Raw genomic sequence first — 22,903 nt, 5'->3', positions numbered from 1 at the left:
GGTAAACATTTCTAGCAGTGGTCAGGAATTTTAGGACAAAAATTCTCTTTTCCCTTCACATACAATGAAAAAAATCCAGTCATCTGTCAAAATGAAGTTGATTGATAGCAATAGTTTGATCTTAACAAGTCTCTCAGCTTAAAAAAACTGCAAAAGGACCATTGAATGATGAAGGATGGCTGTTTTGACATTTTTAAAAGTGAAAAGTTTTATTTTCTAATTGAAGGAAACAAGCAAAACCCCCACATTCCTTTTGTACTGAAAAGAGGCAACTGCTTTGAAAGGTCACAATCTAAATAAACTCTTTGAACATTATTAAAGTAAAATATTTAGCTTGGCCCCATCCTGATTTTATTTTGGAAATTTTCATCCAAGTTTAAAAAGGACCTTTCATCCCTGGTTGGACATAAGAAAAATACTGGGATTCTTGAGAACGCTGACAGGGTGAGGAAGCTCATCCCCATCCAGGTTCGGCATTTCCCCTGTGTGCCAGTTTCACTGGCAGGGTGCTCAAGGCCATCTGTTCCTTGACTCTTAAGAGGGCTGAAAAGTAAGGAGGAAGTTATTGCAGGCTTCAATTCTCAGGAGACCAGAGACAGGCAGGTGAGATCCCAACCAGAGGAGGTCACATCCTCAGCTTGGGTCAGCCAGAGTAGGACATGGCTCGTGTAGGGTCAGGCCTTATCTAGACCCTTGGAGTACTGGCACAAGCATCTCTGTGCTCACAAATCAGGCCCTGTGTCTAAATGCAAATCTGAACTCTAATGACTGCAGTGCTACCTGTGCTGGCCACTGCTTTGCTAAGCTGGTGGGGTTTTTTTCCCATTAATGTACCTCTTGAGTCCATTTTACAGAAAAACTAACAAGTCAGCCACTGCTTTACCATGGGACCCATTAGCAGCAGGCATTTAAAAGTGCAGACCATTTACTTCACCTGTATCAACCAGCCCTGCTTGTATCAATCACCAGAACATCACAGACATCAGCAGGACTGCACGGATTTATATGATCTGAGGATCTGCCTTTTCACCTCTGCTGGGGTATTTGCAGTAATTCAGTCTTGATTCTGAGAGTGGTTACTTGCAGCTGGACCCCCTTGTAGAGCCCCAGTGAAATAAAATTAGGTGAGGCAATTTCTGAGGCGATTTAAGGCCATTAACATGACAAAAAGTGATTAACATTGTTTGTGTGATTTGCTGCCCTGAATGAGCACTGTTTGGTTGAAAATGACTTAGTCAAAAATGCTTTTACATACAGCTGGGTGAGGACTTAATCCATGCTTTCAAAAACGTTGATTTTAGCCAAATATGGAGACGCTGGGCTCATCACCAAAGTAATGGCCCAAGGTATTCTGAGGAAGAAACATGTCTCATTTCAGGTCTAGCCCTGAAACCACCCACAGGCTGTGACTGACTGTCAGAGCATTCCTAAGTAACATGGTCCATTTCTGCAGTGAAGTTTCATTCTTACAGGAGGCTGCTTGCAATGTAGAAACAGACCCACATCCAACAATCTGTAGAATCACTGCAGCTTATCAGCGTTCTCCCTTCTCTGCCCTCCTCAGCCTTTCCAACAGGAGGAAACTTACTTTGAAGCATATCTACATTAATGTCTCCCTACCAAAGAGAGAGAAAATGCCTCAGGTGGCAGAGGCAATATTTGCAATGCTCCCTAATCCAAACACTGTTTTCTGACAGTGTCTCTCTGCCACTGTTTCTTAAATAGATTCAAGAGGGGTGTGCAGAAGAAACCTTGGAAAAGCTGCTTCTAATAGCTTAGGTTGTGTACCTAAATTAAAAACCACCTCATTCAACAATTCTCTGGCTGAGATTTGTTTGCTCCCGCTGCCAGATGCAACTTAGTGGCACCTGCTCACCTTCTGGTTTGGAACTGAGCTGGCAACACCTGTTCTGATTTAATTTGATGGAGGTAAATCACTGCAAGTCTCCCAGCATCAAGGATCCATAATCGGTAACTACATTATCTGCCCCATACTGAACATTTGCTCTGAACACACTTACAGGAAGATAAGCAAAATATTACCAAGCATTTCAGGAAGCAGTTGCCAATCTAAATTTTTCCCCCTCTAGGAGCACCTAGCTCTGTGAGCAGGAGGGAGGAAAAGTGAGTTCACCATCAGGCTTTTGAAAGTTGTGGATGAATGCAGATAATAAAACTGAATTAATGGAGGAGGACATACAGATCTACTCAAGGGGATTTCTGCAGGAGGTGGAGGACTTATTTTGGACTGCAAGAATAGAAATATCTTTAACAGTTGCAGTTGTAAGAGAGAGCTGGTGTGGTTTACAAAAGGGAATATACAGCCAGAGATTCATAAGTGAGAACAGGAATTGGTTTCTTTGGGTTGTGGGCAACGTGAGGCACACAGCCATGCAGCTCACTGTTTTTGCATCAGTGAGTTGCAGGACCATTGTTATCCCCTGGCTACTGCTGGGATTCTTGCTGGGATTTGAGGAATTCATAAAACAAAATGAGGGAAATAAACCCCCTTTTGGCAGAGTTGAAAAATAGATCCAAAAGGTCTGCTGAAAGGAAATGCAGATTGCATGTGAAGAGCACATCTACAGCTTTAGAAGTAATTTCCTTTTTGGGTTTCCCAAAGTCTGTAACAATGCACTGACAACACATTAGCAAGCAGAGTGGGAATTGCCTTGTCCTAACCAAGCATTTTCCAAGCAGTAATGACTCCGTGCACTGCTGCTTTTCCCTCTTCCTCACATCTCCCAGCCCCAGGAATGTTCAAGTCCCTTTCAGAGCCAAGTACATTGCAGTTCCCACCTTAACCTGCTGACTGGCAAACCCTGCCTCATGTTCTGCTTCAAACCCCATCTCAAGACCAAACAACTGACCTTGAAAGTACAAAGCAGAGGTGACTATCAGAGATTTGTCTCTCTGGGAAGCTCAGAACAGCATCCACAGGCATGCTGCACTGCTGGCCTTTAGCATAATCCCTAGGCATTAATTTCACTCCTGTTTCTACACCAGCCTCAAAGCCTTCATCTGCATTTGGAAGAGGAGACAGGGATATTTTCCTTGCTGTTTACTACTTCCCATTTGACTTGACTACCACCCTTTTTTAAATTTTTTTTTCCTTCTCATCTGCTCAATTTTGCAAAGCTCAACAGATGAAATTGCAGCTAAACATAGTTGGCATAAGGGGAGAACTACCTTGGAGGCATTAGGAGACAGCAGAAGCCTGCATCAGCTTTTGCACAGGCACAGCAGCTGACATATGGCACAATGCAACAAGCAACCAGACCCAGAGCTATCTGGCAGTGACCTGCACATCTGCTGGCATAGGAACTGAGGCCTTGGGGCACAGTTCAAACTGAGCTTGTGTGAATGAGAAAAAGCAGCTTCCTCATTCTTTCTTATGGTACATCCATCTGTTGCACAGTTTATTATTGGGAATGGAGTTGTAACTATGACAAGACCCTGTGTTATAAAGAAGAACTCCAAAATTACATTGTGGGATTTTTTTTCTAATGCTGGATTAAATTTAATTTGTGTTCAAGTGAAAAAGTTTTGTGCTTTATATTTTATTTTATTACAATTTCCTCCTAATTAGTAATCTAAAGGTTCTTTCTGGGGTTCCACAAAAGTCACACCCAAACACTTTGTTCTGTGTTTCTAGAAAAAAATATTGCTTCAACAAAACCTTACCCTGAGAAACACCAGACTGAAACTGTGGGTTTTGGAAGTAGAGTGAGGGAGTGGGGAGTAGAAAGGCAAATTTTAGTTGTAAAAGACAGGGGATTAGGATTTAGCAGTGTCCTGAAGGTGTAGAGTTAAAGAGAGGGGAAACATCAAGGTAAGGCATCTAAAGAGCCTGGCTGAGGATTATGAATAAGGAACATGTTTTTTGCCACAATGAAGTGACTGACAACAGTATCTTGAAAGGCAGAGTATCTAGAAAGGCAGACATTAGGGAGGGATTGAGGCAGAAGTGGGAAAGTAATTTGAAATACACTCCCATAGAGGTCTGAGGTGCTCCAGTACTAGGATATCATGAAGTGGATGTGGGTGAAGGGCTGTTGAGATTCCAGTGGAGAGCAAGAGGTAAGGCCCCAGAAGAGGAGGAATGGAGAGGAGGACAGGCATATTGTGGGAAAAGGCTGTAGGAGGACAAAGATTTGAGCAGAAAAATGTGTCTGTCAGTACTGAAAAGGGTAAAGAAGTTCAAGGATGAAATAACCCAAACATGTTGACCTCAGAGCACAAATACATAAAGGGATCTCTTGGTGCATGGCTTGTATCACCAGGAGATGTTATTCAGTCACGAGTTTTTCATCACAAAAGAGTTGATACTGCAACATATATTTTCCAGTTATCACATATGATTGAATGACAAGTAACACCTCCCTCCCATGCTGAAAGAAGCTGCAACCAGTAGTCAGGGTGTTACTCCATCCCCCTCTGAAATTGTAGTTCTCTTTCTCACACAGTTCAGAGCAGACTGGCTTGTGGTTTCTCCACAGTGGCTTTGGATTTGTTTTTTTTTTCCTTTTCTTATTTATTTGGAAATAAAGGCCACTGACTTTGGCAGCATGCCTTAGGCAGGTTCCTCTTTTCTCTAGAGGTCTTGCACTATTTCCCTGAGACACAAACCCAGTTCATACTGGGAAACACATAATAACTCAAAGCAGGATAACACAGCAGCTGAGAACTCCCTTGTGACAGGACAGCAATGATGTAAGTGGAGGAAGCCACCAGGAATTTCACAGGGTAAGTCCTAGAAGCAGTGTGAAGGAAGGGGAGTTGCTGCTTTCAAAAGCATGAAATAACTTGAAAGATGCCAAAATTTTCAACATTGGGAACAATGGGTTCCTGTAGGTGAACAATTCATAGCTGAAAGAAAGAATTCAGGAAGAAGAGAATTATTTCCTTTGGGAGGTATTTTCAGTGAAATTGGCCCAACTTCATAAAATCCAGGAAGCTAAGGGTTTTTTCCTGCAACAAATATCTGTCGCACCAAGCTGGCCAGAGCTAAGATCAAGTAAGAAGTTTATGTGCTGGGAGAATTATCCTTTGCTGAGAAGTCAGCTTACTTTTAGGCCTCAAAGAATGGCAAAAAAGAAAATATACCCTAGTGGTTATTAACCAATACATTGGGGTTTTTTTACTATTTCAGGAAGACCCAAGTCAGTTTTCAGGCAATTTCTGGCTGTTAGCCCTGCTATTTGTAAGTGAACAGAAAGAAAAGAGAACAGAGAGTCTGCCATCTAATGAAAAAAGAAAATCCAGAGGACTAACAAGTAAAAGCCACTGACCACCATGTAAATCCCAGCTCTGAAATGTGCAAGTTCACAGTCACTCCAGAGGATTATGCAGAAAATCCTTAGAGTCTTCCAAGGAAGAAGGGTGTGCTAATCATCACTTCTCTGTCTTACACACACACATATGCACAAATCTGCAAACTATCACAGGTTTTATACGTACACACTTCTGTTTCTTTGGATCAAAGCTGGTATAAATGGTAACAAACGCTTAATCCTTCAATGCAGATGGGTGCCCATGTGCAGTGCTGAGCTCTAGCAGCCTTCAGTGCAGTGCTGGTAAGACAGAGACATCATGAGCATCACCTACTGCTCAGGGCCTGAGGAAAGGGCCCCTAACTCAGGAGTGCAGAGGTTCTGCCTTTATCAATAACCTTGTAGAGGTCAGAGTGTTTCCCTGTCCTCCTCGCAGCTGTATGAAGGTAAGAAACCATAGTACCAATTAAGAGAGGTGTAATGACACACAAATATTGTCACATAGGAAATCATTGCTGTATCTGGATAAGAGGCCAGTTCAGTTCACTAGGTCATATGTTTTACATATCCATCAGGCTTTCCTCTATGAGTTTGTAAAGACAAGCTGGTGCAGAATCCCCAACACCACCCCAGTGTCCTCAGTGATGACAAGAACGGGTACGCATTTCCATTTAATTATAGTCTGTTTCTTTCAGTGATGCTGGGACCTTGGCTGAAAGAATAACATGCTTCTCCAAAACAAGCAATTGAGAGAGTCTGGAAAAGCTCTAATGGAAGTGTCTCATTGAAGGCTCTGAATTCCCATATTATAAATATGTAATTTCATAGTAATCACATACATTACATAATATAAATTTCTTCTACATCAAGTAAAGAAAGTTATTCCATTATCAACTGCTGAAATCTGATTTGATTTTTTACAACACAATGCTCTCCAGGGTGAGCAAAATCAGTTTGGCTTTCTAGAGAATACAATTATAGGCTTCAAGCAAAAGAGCTTAGAGAAGGATTCAACAGTCTGTCTTTGTAAATTATACTCTGAGGTTTGCATTTTTCTCTCTATTTGATGGGGTGAAGGGATTGCATAGAATAGGCCTCAAAGAAGACACTCCAGTAAAAAAAAAAAAATCAATCCAAGGAAAAGTTGGGTTTGATTTGGAAAGCAGATATGTGTAGACTTGAAAAGTGGCAGGCAAAAAAACTGGTTAGATTTAGGGAATTGTGAGACAATGAGGGAATGATCCAGCTATTTTGGTGGGCTCCAGCCAGTGTGGTACAATGCACTCTGGAAATGACAGTGCATGTGTCTGTTTCCTGATGACTGTATTTGATTCTGCAGCTGATAGAAAAGAAACAGATGTGGCTACCAAGAGGCTGGGCCACTGCACAGGCTGACACAATTTACAATATTAATGTATCTTTATAGAGGAGTCTGCTCATTCAGCATAATCATCCTTTTCTTGATTACTTCTGTCTCTATCCAGGTTTTTCCAATAATTTTTGCTTCTTTTAATTGAACTCATTCTTCTCTGACCCAGGCTGACCTGCTATATTTGAAGAAGGAACACCCCTACATCTTTTTTGCACCTATACCATAAAGCTTAACAGGCATCTTTATTAGAAATCTAAGACATCATTAAAGTATTTTTTCTCATATTGCCAGTTATAATGGGGAACACAAAATGTGTATTGCATTATTTAGTTTTGAGCTGACTTCTCTGCAGCAAGCAGGGGGGACAGGGAAGCAAGCAAAGCAATAAACAGAAACTCTTTTTTTTATATATCTGGATGGTCTTTAGACATCTGCTTTGTGTTTCTAGTGATGTGTTCCTTCAACCCCTCTAATACCTGCTAGTCTAGAAACAATATCCACATCAAACCAATGATCTATTTATTCTCTAACCATAAATTATCAGATGAGACCCTCAGATGTGTCTCAACCTTTACACTTCACATCCACAGTCTTTATCAACGCTATTCTAAAGGGCAGGCACATTTGATTTAATAGCCTTTTTACTTTTCCCTTCATTTTTCTGTCATTTGTGACTTAAACAATCAATCTTCTCTCTTTTCTCACACTTTTTTACTGGAGAACTTCTATTTTTATTCTTGCTCTTGACTGCATCTCTTTTGTCTCTAACAACCTGTCAGCAAATAGCATTTTCTGTGTTGACACAGCTCTTTCCCTTCTGATGGCAGAGCAAAGGCATTAGTGTAACTTAGCTCTGCCCTGGAGTCAGAGGAAGGGGATTTTGGCTCCAGAGCAGTGGCTGGGAGACAGATAAACTGCTCAGAGGAACTGTCACTGCTGCTCTTTCACTGGTCCCTCAGGATGCGTCCCTGAATCCCTGGTCCTCAGAATGACCCCTGCATTTGGGAGTGAAGGTTTAGATGACACTGCCGGATTGCCAGTGAAGATGGAGGTGAAGATGGAGGTGAAGATGGAGGTGAAGATGAAGGTGAAGATGGAGGTGAAGATGTCTGCTCCAGCATGGCAGTAACACCTCCCTCTCTGGTACTTGTTTGAACAAACACAAATTTAATTTCTCTCAGAAACGCCCCTGTGAGTAAGGACTATCTATCACTGCTGATCATGTGAAGTGAGATCCCAGAGCTACTCCCCAATTTAAAGCCCATCATGATACAACTGGTAGAGGCCATCCGTGCAACTTGTTGGAAATGAGACTGTGCTCGCCTCTGACCCCACCTTCCCTTCTCCTCTGGCCTTACACAGAAAATGGCACTTAGAGAAATTCCCTGGGGCTCTGAAATGCTGAATGGCTCTTCCTGCACTGGTCACCTTCACTCTGTGTCATGGTGAGCCACTGCAGCACTGAGTGATGGAGAGCTTTTTCCTTCATAAGAATGCATTGGAGACATTTCTCACATGAAAAGTTGAGAAATATGAGTTCACCTCCTCCTTCTTTTGTCTGTGCTTTCTTCTCCCCAACAAAAAGGGTCATTTCTGCAGCCTCTGCAGTCAGAAGGGATTTTATTGTGGAGCTCATCAGTCACAGTATGGCTTATAAACACAAAATGCCAGCACAGATCTGTCAAGTCTCTTCCTTGCTGCATGACACTTACCTCTCTGTTCCCTCCCTGCCAGTCTCCTGCCTTTTCCACTCTCCCTTGTCTCCAGGCCAGCAAGTCACTCACTGCCAGTGCTGTGCCAAAGCACTTCTCCAGGTGTAGCTTCCCTCTGTGGCAGCTTTACCCAGTGTCACCCAGCCTGTCCTGCTGTCCCCTGGGGAGGGGCACTAACAGCAGGTCACACACACCAGCACACAGCACTGGAGGCAGAGAGGAGGAGAAAATCATCCCAGAGGACTCCCCAGGCTGCCCCCCACTCTCTGGGTAGCAAAAGATGTGTCAGGCTCCCTGTGGCTTAAATCTATCTAGAGTATTAGTACTCACAAGGATGTCCCACAGCAAGGAGTGGTGTTTTAATAAAACTGCCTCCTGCTCCTGGGCACCAGTCTATAGGGCAAGAAAGGGGCTGTGTTACCCCACATGGGCAAGTCTGCCCCACACATTCCATGCCAGGGAGTCATCAGACACCATAGCAAAGCAACAGGTCTTCAAGAACACTCAGAGTTTGTACTTCAGAGCTCTCCAGGGGAGGGTGTTTCAACACAAACCCCCACACAGCTTCATAATACATTGCAGAACTTTATTTGGACACTGCTTGTTCCCATGAGTGGGTGCAATCTGGGTGAGAATGTGGAAATCCCTTTCCTCCAGCAGCCACTGCTCTGCTGGGACATGTCCCAGCCCACCGAGTAGGATGAAGAGGGAGAATGCCCATCACTTTCTCAGTTTGCTGTGGGCACATCTTTACCTGTCTGCCCACACCTCCAGTAAAGGAGCAGTGGGAAGCCTCTCCCCATATTGCACAGGTGCTGTTGTAGGAGGCACTGGGAGGACACGGTTGACCTCTTTCTAGCATTTTCTCTTCTTCTCTACCCCAGATAAACTGACACCTGATTTATGCAGAAAAACTAGGAAAGCACAGAAATCAAAATGCATAAGCACAGGCAGGTTTTTCTCAAAGGATACTCATGATTCTTTGGAAAAGTGAATTTATGTCAAAACCCCCACTTACTCTCACTGTCCACAGATTAAATTTCACATAGTTTCATCTCCAAATTTTTAAAAAAAAATTTTTTGGTGTGTGTAAGTCTATCTTTCTGACATCCTGTTGATCAGCGAGCACTTCTTTTAAATACAACATCACTGCCACTCCAAGCAAATGTGGGATCCTCTGTCACATCTGGAAACGTGGAAAGGGCCACCAGTGATTCCCTGTGACTCACTCCTGTGTTCTGCATTTTTCACAGGAAAGGTTTGTGCCAAGGAGAGGGAATGTCAGCAACCATAGAAATGGTTACACAGCAGGTTAAACAGGAAATCCTGCTCCTGCTGATGAGGATATACTCAGCATGGAGAGGTCATTCACTTCTGAAGGAAACAAAGAAAGCTGGCTGAACAATCACAGTGTATCTTGAGAAAATTCCCAGAAGTTTCACTGATGTTCCACTCATCTCAGACTCTTAGCAAATCTAACTTAAATATGACTTAAAGACTAGAACTAAGCTACATCCCAAAAAGATATTTCTACCACAGTCTCCTTAAAATATCTCTAACAATAGATTTCACATAGAAAAAATTAAATTCCACTTTTCTGTCCTACTCCTATTCAGTTCAGACTCCTCCACTTCCCAGGGGAAGCAAACAGCTTCGGTTCCTCCAAGAATATCTGAACTGAAAAAGCTCTCTTGTCTCACCATGGACATTAGGTAAGGATCCCATCCTCACCAACTTCAAAGCTTCTGCTTATGACTTCAGGAATGAGAAACTGATATTCATGTTAGGTCTAACAGACCTATATTCTTCTGTAAAAATAAAGAAATGTAGCTACCATTTGGTAATGGCATGACTCTGCAAACAAATTAATGTAACTAAATCTGTCTGGATTCCCAAACCAGGCATAAAATGATGCAAAAATGGAATGCAAATTTGCAAAGATCAGAGAAAGCACATTTCTCTTATTCTTATTTGGACCTCCACGTGTACGTCATTTGGACCTTATACATCATACAACATGTTTTGGTTCATTTATAATAACAACAATAAAAAAAAGCTGTTTAAATATTTTCTCAACTGTTAAGTGGGATTTCTTTCTTTAGTGCAAATAATTAGGTATTGAAGATGTAGTGATCTACTTGATACAGAGAGAATATTTGAAGAATTTTAAATAAGAAAAATAAACCCTATATGAACTCACTACTGTACACTTATGAAATGTTTGAAATTTAAGGCTGATGTTTTAGCCCTATCCCCAAAAAGTCTTCTAGTTAATAGCTATGCGTATTTATGTACTTTAAATTAGTTACTTTCATTCTTTCATATTGTTCTATGAATATAAGATAAACTTAGGAACTAGAGAGATCAAGTTATGAAAATAAGATTCAGAAATACAGAATTTTTAAGGCTGGATCTGGCAATCATCCCTGCCAAGGCAGGGTCAGCTAGAACAGGAAGTTGTCCTAGTGGGTTTGGAATGTCTCCAGAGAGGAAGACTCCACAACCTGCCTGAGGAGCCTGTTCCAGTGTTCAGCCAGCCTCAGAATAAAGTTCTTCCTCATGCTGAGGTGAAACTTTGTGTTTTAGTTTATGGCCATTGCTCCTTGTCCTGTCACAGGGCACCACTGACCTTAGTCTGTCACCACCTTCCTGACAAATGCCTTTGAGGTGTTTATCTGCACTGCTGACATCCCCTCCCAGCCTTCTCTTCTCTGGACTACACAGGTGCAGCTCCCACAGTGTCTCCTCATAAGAGAGGTGCTCCAGACCCCAAATCATCTTTGTAGCCTCCACGGCACCCTCTCTACTAGCTCCTTCTTCTTGTATTTAGACTTGAAGTTTGTTCCTTAGTCCATATAAAGTACTAAGGCACATAATATTTTGTCAGATTATAGTGCACTGTATTTCTTCCTATTTCAGTAACAATAAAACGATTGGATGAAAAAAGAGAATTTTCTCTACAACTTCTCTGTAGCTAACTGTGTAGCCTAATCACATTTTTTTGGTATTTAATATAAAGGGGATTTAGACTCTACAGAAACATAGTGAGAGACAAAACCGCAGAATTTGGTATCTGCAGGTACCTATTATAGCCATCAGTTCAACCCATCACTAAAACATGCTTATTTTAACACTGGCTAAATCCCTACAGGGCTTAACCACATGCTTAACTTATGCATTTTGCTGCATTAAAACTTGGACTAAGTAGTAATCACTGTATTTTACTTTGGCTTGTTGCTGTTAATATTGATTAATGTACTTGTCATTGCCTCCAGTCCCAATGTGCTGGACTGTGGCCTTAAATATTACTCTAAAACCAGAAATCCCACTGAAGGGCTTTAGTATGTTCTTCTTAAATGGAGATATATAAATATCCTAATTCTTCCTAACTACTTCATTGAGATTGCCCACTTGAATTTTTAGCTGCAGTTTTCCAACTTCTTCTAAAAACCTCCACAGTAAATGCATCCTTGGGGTGCTGTGGAGGAGCCAAAGCAGGTCAGGACATTACAACCAGGCTGGAGCACAACAATGGACACCAAAGGAAAGCTGGGAACACAACATCAAAGCCAAATGGTAGAGAAAGCAGCTGGGAGGAGAGAAATGGTCTGGGAAATGGTTATATAAAGTACTCACAGAACCAGTAAAATAAGTTGAACTTCCCAAGCCACTAAGTTCAAGAGGCTTTGGCAAGTAAAATGCATAAAACCCATCCCAAAGGCAGGTCATCTTGTGGTTACAACAAGATGAAAGCACTTCAGAGATGTTTTATTTCCTAAGATCTTTCTCTCATCCATATATCCATACATCAGATTTTGTGTGAGAAATATATTTTCACAAAAGGGTAGTTTCCAGCCTTTCTCTGTCTTAGCATTTTGCAAGATGCCAGGTCAAGTGTGTGCACCCTCTGCTCTCCCCCTCCTTTTTCTCCCCACTCCCTGTTTAAGCTGGGGCTGCATCTGCTTCCAAAGGAAGGAGGCGTATTTAAAATCTCCAGGAAACAGGAGATTATCACAGCTCTGGTTTTCTCCAAAATTCAGATAATTGACTAATGAACTTTTCCTCTCTGCTCATTTGCAGCAGCAGGAGGAGATGGAGGTAATTATGACACTTGCAACTGAAGGTTCAGTACAGTGTGGTTACAACAAGCCAAAGGCTAGGAAAAGGCATGCACATTACATGACATTTTAAGAGTCTGCCAAGCCACAGGAATGAAGGGGATATCAGCAACAAGTCCCCACAAGCTGTGCTGTTTGCGGTCTTGTACTTTCACACACTGCAGCACCGAAACCGTAGCAATGGATTTCCCAGGTGATTCCTGCCTCTGCATCGAAGCCTCCCTGTGAGCTCAGGTTCAGGGAGAGGTGCATATCCCTGTGTGTCTGATCTAGTCCTCCTCCGCACACACTCCATGGTTCTGTCCCCCACCTCACAACAGAGGTTGGAAGCAGACTGAGTGCTTACAAATGCACTGTTTGCACTGTCCAGGTCACAGTGACTCCCTTTGCATAAAAACAAGCAGAGTTTTCTTTGGGGAAGGGACTTCTGGAGATAATTCAGTGAGAATTGGAGTCACATGTTTTTCTCACTGATCTCAAGTCGCTGTTTCAAATGCATATTCCTTCCTTCCTTCCTTCCTTCCTTCCTTCCTTCCTTCCTTCCTTCCTTCCTTCCTTCCTTCCTTCCTTCCTTCCTTCCTTCCTTCCTTCCTTCCTTCCTTCCTTCCTTCCTTCCTTCCTTCCTTCCTTCCTTCCTTCCGACACTTCCTTCCGACACTTCCTTCCGACACTTCCTTCCGACACTTCCTTCCGACACTTCCTTCCTTCCTTCCTTCCTTCCTTCCTTCCTTCCTTCCTTCCTTCCTTCCTTCCTTCCTTCCTTCCTTCCTTCCTTCCTTCCTTCCTTCCTTCCTTCCTTCCTTCCTTCCTTCCTTCCTTCCTTCCTTCCTTCCTTCCTTCCTTCCTTCCTTCCTTCCTTCCTTCCTTCCTTCCTTCCTTCCTTCCTTCCTTCCTTCCTTCCTTCCTTCCTTCCGACACTTCCTTCCGACACTTCCTTCCGACACTTCCTTCCGACACTTCCTTCCGACACTTCCTTCCGACACTTCCTTCCGACACTTCCTTCCTTCCTTCCGACACTTCCTTCCTTCCTTCCTTCCTTCCTTCCTTCCTTCCTTCCTTCCTTCCTTCCTTCCTTCCTTCCTTCCTTCCTTCCTTCCTTCCTTCCTTCCTTCCTTCCTTCCTTCCTTCCTTCCTTCCGACACTTCCTTCCTTCCGACACTTCCTTCCTTCCTTCCGACACTTCCTTCCGACACTTCCTTCCGACACTTCCTTCCGACACTTCCTTCCGACACTTCCTTCCTTCTGACACTTCCTTCCGACACTTCCTTCCTGCCGACACTTCCTTCCGACACTTCCTTCCGCCACTTCCTTCCGCCACTTCCTTCCTTGCAAACAAGCACCTCAATCTCTTCTGACAGCCACAGAAATCCACTGACATGACAGAAACCGTGGTTCAGCTCTGTTCCCTCAAAGGGAGCTTGAGCCCAAATGGGGAACTCAGAGGCATAACTCTCCAACATTCAGGAAAAACATCCACTGCCCTTTATTTCCAGAGGGTTCCATAATTTGAGCTTGTGTGCTCTGAAATCCCTGGCACTAAGGGGATTAAATCAAGCTTCAACTTGTGGGTGCACTTGATTCATTCAGTAATCAATCACCCTAAAACATTCCAAGCAAAAAGGATGGTGTAATTTGTAACTAAGACCACAAGAAAGGGAAACAAAATCAATATTAGAATATAACCTAGTATGGACAAGGGTTTCTAGCACAGGATTACGAATGGGATAAATGCAAACATTTAGAAAACAATTACACAGAATGTTAAATGATCCTGGGATGATCAATGTCAAAAGTACTGCTGTACATGAAGACGAAAGCCAAACATGAGCCACAAGAAATAAACAGCAGAGAATGGGAATGTTTGTGTTTTGCTTTAAAACTATGTTTCCAAAAGTTTATAACATCTATAAAACCATCTAGAATGTCTATAAACCCACTGAAATGTACATAAAACCACTACATGTTTGCTCAATATATTTCAATAGTTTTAAAATTGTTCCTTGCAGCTTTAGAAGTGTGAAGCTTTCCAAAGGAAGTGGTTGCCAAACCTGATGCTTCAGACAAAGAAACCCACTGTTCAGTGGGATACTTCCTTTCCTATCAGGTGAGCTAAACTTTGTAACTTTGTCTATAAAGAACAGCTGAAAATTTGTGATTTAAAAAAATTTTTTGGTATGTGTTATTTTTCTAATTTCAATCAATTATCTTGAAGCACAGTCAGCTTAGAAGAGTGACTTCAAAAATTGCTACACTTCAGTGCTATACTACTGAGCAAAGTTTAACTAGATGGTGTTTTAAGGGAGCCAATTAACACTCAGATCCCCCCAAAAATTAACTAATCCAACTTTCTATTTCACCCTTCTGAGAAAACTCTACATTGCAAGTCTGCAGTCAATACCCTGGTGCATGTCAAGGATCCCTGGCCAGAAAATGCTTTGAAGCCATGCAGGCCTGATTTTGAAGTATTATTTGCCTGTTCTTGGGAAAGAAGCCACTCGTTGTTCTACTCCTTATCAATAGGTAGGGAACAAACGAGCAAAGATGAATTAGAGTGCAGCTTCAAATAAGTGACTGTGAACAATGACACTTCAGGTGAGTGTCTTGAAGTGAGACTGGGGATGGGTGTGAGGCCCATTAGGAGAGATACAGTCTGAGCTACTCTGGACAAAATACAGGACAGAAAAGATGAAGAAAAGGGAAGGTGTTTCAAAGGAAAATGCTGTCTTTTGTTAAAGAAAAAAAAAAACCAACAACACATTGCACAAAATCAGAAAATTTTGCAGTGTGCAATTTTGAGTAATAACACACCATTTACTGCCATGAGTTGGTACTGGACTTCTTTTCTGTTTCCTTAAATCAACATATTTTGTCCACAACCAGCTAGAATGGAATTTTTTGATACAGGTTTTATGTCTGGCATCTGTGTAATTCTGCTCTGACCTAATGTGTCTGTACAGGGATTGCACTATAATGGTATTAGATGGCAGAAAATTAAGTTTCCAAGAAGCAGAAATAGAAAAAAAATTCAATTTGGTGGAAAGTGAAATGGAGAAATAAAAGTAAGAAATGGTGTGAAGGCATAAATTTACCAAGAAGACACAACCTAAATGAGCTTGACCTGAAGTAGTGTATGACCTTGGAATTTAGCCTCCCACAAGCTTGCAGAGGGCCTGGCTCTGTCTTCCCCTGCTTGTCTTCTCCAACTCTGAAGCTTTGCAGCACCAGCTGTGTTCCAAACCAGAGGTTGTCCATGTGCTGGTATTTCAATCCCATCTCTTCAGAAATGCTGTCTCTTCTCCACAATGACCTTCAACTTTTTTTCTGTAAGGACTTCTGTGCTGTACAGATATTTGCCAGTTGGCAAATTGCTGCTGTTGGGCTACAAAACTCAAAGGTCTGAAAGGAACTAACCAGGGCAGGAAAGAAGGAAGAAATGGAAGAAGCCTATTTAAATAGCAAGGTGCATAGAAGACTCAAGAAAAATAAGATGGGTTTTTGCCAGATCTCATATAGGAAAGCAAGAATGTCAATAAATTAAAAGGCAGGACAGACTCAAGAATAGCACTGAAAGGACAGATTTTCAAATTCTGCTTCAAGACACATTCTGCAGAAAACAATCCTTTGGTCACAAAAATAGCTGAAAGATCTGAAAAACATTTTCCAAACTCTGGCAATGTGATGAATTGCTCATAAATGCTCTCCAGCTCTAAAATGATCCATTCCAAATTTGGAGTCCCTTAAATGCTAAAGAAGGGGATATAAAAATTTAAGCCCAAATTTCTTTCTTCACCTTTAGAACAAAAATCCCATGAAATCATGATTTGACTTCAAAGAATAACCCCTTTATCAGCAACCATAAGATATATGCAACTAGCCCAACTGTTTGGCCAGCACTTTGTGAAGCCAGCCATCCAGGATTAATTGTAAATAGAAAGAAATGGGCACTTCCAGAAGGTACATTGTCCCACCTCAGTAAAAATGCACCTGCAGGAAGAAACTCATCCCATGCTGCCTAATGCCCAAGGCCCAGGTGCTGAGCTTAGATAAGACACATTTAGACATTTCATTTCTTTACCCTCCAAAAGCTGTCCTATCTTTTCTTGGGATTTGGCCTTGTTTCTCTGCAGGTCTAAATTTTGTCTTTTCAATGAATTAAAAATCAATGGAGTTCACTTTGGTTTTGCTTGGAATGATTCATAGAGCTTGAAGCAGACACAAAGCAGGCAGCAGCATCGATGCCTGGCCAGAGAGATCAGAGCAATGCTTTCACCCCAGCTCTTGGTACAGAGCTGCAGGAGAGCAGAGACAAAACAAAAAAGTATGATGCAGTTATCATACTGGGAGGAGCTGAGATGAAGCAGTGGAGGACAGGGAAAACTAGGGCACAGTAGGTTTAGACACTGACCTTACCTGGGTCCTGCTGCAATGGGAAAATGGGAGACAGGCACAGCCCACTGCATTAGTTGCTGGACATCTCAGCATCATGAGAAATCTGCCTCTGGCATCTTCCTCTTCTCTCTCCCCTCCTCTCACCTCATGATTTACTTTCTGGCAGCATTATGAGAATTGCTGCTAGCCCTTTACCTGGCTTAGGTTGGCTGTACTTGAATTTTGCATGTTATTTACTGATGACCTTCAGTTCAGAAGAGACCTGCTTTTTGTAGCCTTGCTGTGTAAAGACTGACAGCAACCTTCATCAGAGGATAATTTCCAAATGAGGAAAGTATCCACGTGGGACTGTCAGAAGCACTGAATTGATTTGTGCCTGTACCACAGGTCAGATTTAAACCCATTTTTCTTGAAGACAAACTAGACTGATTTATCCTCATGGGCCTTACCCTCCACTTTTTACAAGCCTCAAAACCCAGAAAGAAATGATGTATGTGCAGTTAGTACACCCATATCATGTGAGGGCAATTGATTCAATTACATTATAGCTACTGGAAACAAAACAGCCATATGGTGAGCTTTCTTCCCCAAAGTAATGGATGCTTCACAGCCACAGCTCTGATCCCAGTTAGCTCCCTGCATGGATGCTGCCCCCTAAGCAGGCTTCCCTAGGGAAAGCTTTCCCTGAGCCATGGGAAAAATCCAAATTCAGACTGGTTAAAATAAGTATCTAAATCTCAATACATTTCTCTGATGCTTTATCTGAACTACCCAGAACTCCTGAGTGTGCAAAAAAAAGCATTGATAATTTTATAAGAAAAGGATTTTTGTGTGTGTATGTGTGTGCAGGCACATATGTACTTGCTTTTCATTATCTCTTAATTCTGGAAGAGCAAGAAATAGATTGAGATGAAAAGCAGTAACTGTAATCTGTTTTTCTTCATGTGCGATGCACAATGTTGGCTCCAAAGACATAAAAAATTCAATCGTGAGCCAAATCTGGCCTCAAATCGATCAAACTCTGCCGGCTTCAATGGAGCAATTGCAGAGACGAACTCCAGCCGCTGCTCGGAGCCCACCCATTTTCACACCCTCCCTGCTTTCCAGCAGCCTGTCTGGGCTGCCAGCCCGAGATGAGAAATGCAAAGGTTCAGAGATATCTACAAAATTTGCATATGAGGTAGGGTAGGGAAATTCAGCATAGCTTTTGAAACAAAAAGAAAAAAGGGAACTAAACAAATGAGCTTCCCCTTTTCCTTAGAAAGGGAAGACTTAGTTGGAGAAATTTTGTTCTGAGCATTTCAGCATCAATCCAGGACTGTCTTACCAGGCTCAGATTTTCTACATATGAGCAAAACTCCCTGTGGTTCAGAAAAGCCCCACTATTAAAGGTAGCTCTGGGAATAGGTATGAGTTGTTACTTATGAATGAAAAATGTGACAGCAGCTTTGGGATTTTTGTGGTTTTCCTGCTCTTTGGTTCTGACCATGAAAAACCTACTAAGCAGAGCAGTTAACCTCAGAACAGGCAATATTTACTTGTACTTCCCAATACTTAAGACAGGAAATGCCTTAAATGTTGCAAATACTGAGGTTATAAAACTGTAAATGTTTGCCTGTCAGGGACACCTGACAAATTTTTACAACCCTCAGCTGCACACAGGCAGAGAGAGTCACCCCAGCACTCAGATTTTCCCCATCCTCTCCTTTCCCCTTATTTTACAGAGGTATTCATGAAAACCAGATGTTATTTTGAATTTTGGTTTCAAGGTTGCTGCCCTACCAGCACTTGTAAAAGTGTGATTTGGATTTTACAGAATCCTTTATTTTATTTTTTTTTTTTGTAATTGATGGAAAGGGAAATATCTCAATTTATGTTTTGTTTGCTAGATAAAGGCTCAAGACTGTTCTTCAAATATTTAAAGAGAGAAATTCATCAAGTAACTTTTGGGAAGACGGGTTTAAATAATTCATTTTTACAGAACTATATAAATTCATGGAGTACGGAAAATGTCAGGACACTGTGAATGCCCCAGAAGCCTCTAAACACCCTTTTTCCCCCAGATAATGTAAAAAAATTGACAGAGAAGTCTCCCTATCAGGTTTTATTGTGAGTTTAGTGGCTTGGGTGTTTCCATGCCCGTTCTTGCACAGGCATCTCAGAAGTGCAATGCAGGCCTGCAGTCTGGTTTTGGGCTTGCCTGGCCCAGCCTGGCAGCAGCCGTGGCAGCCAGCCCTGGGTGGTGTGGTGGCATTGTAATGTTTGGCTGGTTTTACACGGCAACACATTGTTCACATGCCCTAAATATGACCATATGCAGGGTGAGGGGCTGGCACATATTGCCCAGAAAGCCTGTGGGTGCCCCATTCCTGGAAGTGTTCAAGGGGAAGCCCCCCTGGAGGGGACTCTGAGCAGCCTGGTCTGGTGGGTGGCATTCCTGCCCCTTCTGGTTATAGCAGGGGTGCTGTAACTGGACGATCCTTAAGGTCTCTCCCAACCCCAAGCATCCTGTGACCTGTGACATGCTCATGGAGATCTTATTCCCATGTAGTTTACCCAGTAATGCTGTTCAACTGCATGTGAGGACTGAACCCCAAGTCCTATGTTCAAGGAATGAAAAGACATCACTAGACATCACTATTTACCACCACACAAAGGAGAGGAGAATCATATGTTAGGAATTTGTTTGTATATTTTTGTCCTGTAACACATCCTTGTGTCAGGGGAGAAATTCCCCTCAGGGATTTAAATCAGCACAATTATCCCTAACTCAAACAAATCTGATAACCTGGGACATTGTTCCTGCCAAGAGCCACTGTAACAGAGAACAAGGAAGTTTCTAGACTTCTCTTTTAACAGTGAGGTGTTAGGAGTGTAGTCACATACCACCTCTGAGTCCAGTGTTGCACTGGGAAGAGGTGCTGGGGTGTCAAGATAGAGTCTGCCATACTCTTTCCCTCTGGATTAATGTGATTATTCCAGCAGCTGCCTGCTGCTGGAATGCTTCCTGATGCCCCACTGCTGCAGTGGGATCATATGCTGGCTTGGCATCCTTTATCTTTCTGTCTTTCAGCTTTGATCCATCCAAGTGGACAAACAATGAATTTAGTACAGCTTCCTTGAATCCAAAATATTCTTACTTTTACTGTTACTTCTGTCACAGGGGTAGATTTTTAATAATGTTCCACCTGAAGCATAAACTTACATGTATTTAAATACATATATCCACCTAAATGTCCCTCAAAATCTTAGATGTTTTCTGTCTTTTCCTAAGATCTGCAAGAGTATCAAAACTAAAATTCGTAGTATTGCCAAATTATATGTCAGTTGATAATATTTTTGGAGTTTGAGGAAAAAAAAAATCAACACAATCCTCCACAGAAGTAAAAATAACCTGGTTAGAGGGAAAAGGGAGAATACTCCATTCTGACCCATTATCAGTTAGATTACTCCACTGCTCAAAACCATGTTAATTATGATTTATAAACACATCACCTTTTGCTGTAGTTCAGGATTTAAAAAAAATGGACATCCTCTTTAGGCTCTCAAATACAATCCCTATGTAGCAGGCTTGTGACTTTTTCAAGACTTAACAAAATGTACAAAATATTGTGAATAACTGCATACGTGTAAGACCTTTTCTAAGCCTTAAAAAAAAAATTTAAAATTAAAGTGGTTCCATAACTCACTGTCATTGGAAACCAGACTGTAAACATTTTCAATCAGTCGAGTTGAGATTACTTTAAATATTCATTCTGAATTTGTGAGTTCTGTCTCCTTTCCACAGCCTCTTGTGACTTAACATAGCAGGAGCTGCCAGCCTTGGGTATCCTCTGTCTTACATGTGACATTCCTTAAGATTCACTCCCATGTCTCCAGAAAGTTAAAAAGAAAGCAGCTTCAGGAAATGCCACGTGTAGCCTACTGTGTGTTGGAAAGGTGTAGCAGTCTCTACAAACTATCCTGTGTGCTCAGCTCACCACAGTCCCACTGGTGAACTTTCATTAAACACTATGATCCTTAAGGCTGCAAGGCAGCAGGACAGTTTCCTTAGCAGCCAAGGAATTTTCTACCCAAACAAACCAGGATCCATATATCCTAGTATCTTTCTTTTTATACCAGTTAATGTTAAATACTTCAGAGGAAAGTGTAAACAATGATCTTGATTTAGCAAAATAACATCTGCTTTGCTTTAAATGTTTAAGGCCTCTGGCTTCTGCCTACATTAAAGGAATATCACAACTTGAGTAGCACTTCAAACATATGTTACATATGTAAAATACATATATACATTAAAACATACATGTCTTGACTCCGGGTTACTGGAATGCATTTTTATCTTGCATGCAAAAAGCTTCAGGAGGACTGAATTCTGTGCCTAAAGCTAGGTAGGAATTTGAGTGCTTCCTTGGCAAGGGATAAATAAGAGCACATAATTGAATGCACTGGTCAATCAGGTTATGTTGATATGACTAAATAAAAGCCAGCCAAGAACAGATCCCAGGCCCAGGGGCAGAAAGCTGCCCTTTCTGTGGCAGATTTGTCCTGGAAACAAATATTTGGAATAGTTCGAAGGGGAGCCGGGGATGAGCTGGCTAACAAAGCAGCAGGGACAACAAGAGTGCAGGCTCTCCCTCCCTGTGCACTTCTCCTTAGTGGTACAGACATACCCTCAGGATCCTATGCCCCAGTTCTCATACCAATTTTCTGTTCAGGTAGCTCTACAGATTTCACTTCTGTTATTCCTGCCTACCCCGGTGCACACCCCTCAAAGGCCTTAATAATTTTCTTACTTATGTAATGTTAAATCCCAGGGAAAGATTTTTTTTTCAGGTCAGGGTTCTAATGCCATGAGGCAAATATGTTTGTATATCCTGGGAATGTAAAGGCTTTGCATTACTGATGACGTGCCTATTTCTGTTAATCCAGGTCTTTCATCAGTACCTGGGACTGGTCTGCTCCACCTTACACATGTTCTGGAAATGTCTGTTGTTGTATGCTTTGTTGTCAGATGACAAAACCAGACTTTAACAACATTTTCTTTGCGAACAAGAGTGAATCAGGGCTGTAATTGGACGTTCATAAAAATATAATCTTTAGAATCTTATGGTTTTCTCACCGATTTGATCAACTAATTTACCTCAAAGGGCAATTACCAGCTGAAATGGATTGACTATGTGAACCATTCTGAATATCTTAAAACAAAGATTTTTCTTATGGCACAGTGTGGGTGCTGATTAAAAAAAAAGCCTATAAATTGCTGGAATTTTAAACAAATATCATTATTTTTGGAATCTAATTCCAGACCTCCAACTGTTCAACTTGACAGGTTTTTCTTTAAAATTTCTGTATTTGCTTTAAAATGTTTGACTTCTCTAATCAGTGGATAAAACAACAAGAAGACTAACGTACAGAAAGAAGCAATGGTGGAAGTTAATATCTAAGTACCATGTCTTTCTTTTCTCCCCACACAGTTCTATTTTATAAGTTAAAGTATCTTTAGTCAGTCATAGTTTGATTCTTTTTCATAAGATAATATGAGTGCTTTATATGATGCAGCTAAACCAAGTTCCTTTTACTTGATATTTCATAAAGAGTTCAGATCTCAAAGGCATGAGAAAAAAATAGAAACATAATGACAAGTAATTCAAGCTACAATTTGAAACAGAAATTTTCATTTTTGTTTGTAGATATAAATGAGAAAGTGGTCCCCTTCCCCACGTTCAGGAACCTGCAGATCCTTATCATAGCAGTAGGCTAATCAGCATTTTTAATCAATATTTTTACTGTTTTTGCTGAATGTGAAAAAAATAAGGCTGAGTTACAGAATGAAGCATATTTTACAATTTATCATTTAAACATTCAAGTGTCTATGGGAAAAGGACTGGAACATGTCAGAGAAAGAAGACTTAATTATATATTACATTTCAGAGGTCCTTTCAGCCCATAGCTCAACAGCTTCTAGCTACTCAGTCAGTCACTTATTTTTAGATCTAAATTTCTCTCCATTACACATGAAACACTTATCTAATTTATAAG

The sequence above is a fragment of the Melospiza melodia genome, chromosome 2, assembly GCF_035770615.1.
Source record: "Melospiza melodia melodia isolate bMelMel2 chromosome 2, bMelMel2.pri, whole genome shotgun sequence".
NCBI lineage: Eukaryota > Metazoa > Chordata > Aves > Passeriformes > Passerellidae > Melospiza > Melospiza melodia.
The sequence above is the reverse complement of the archived record's forward strand: the minus strand, read 5'-3'. Positions refer to the sequence as shown.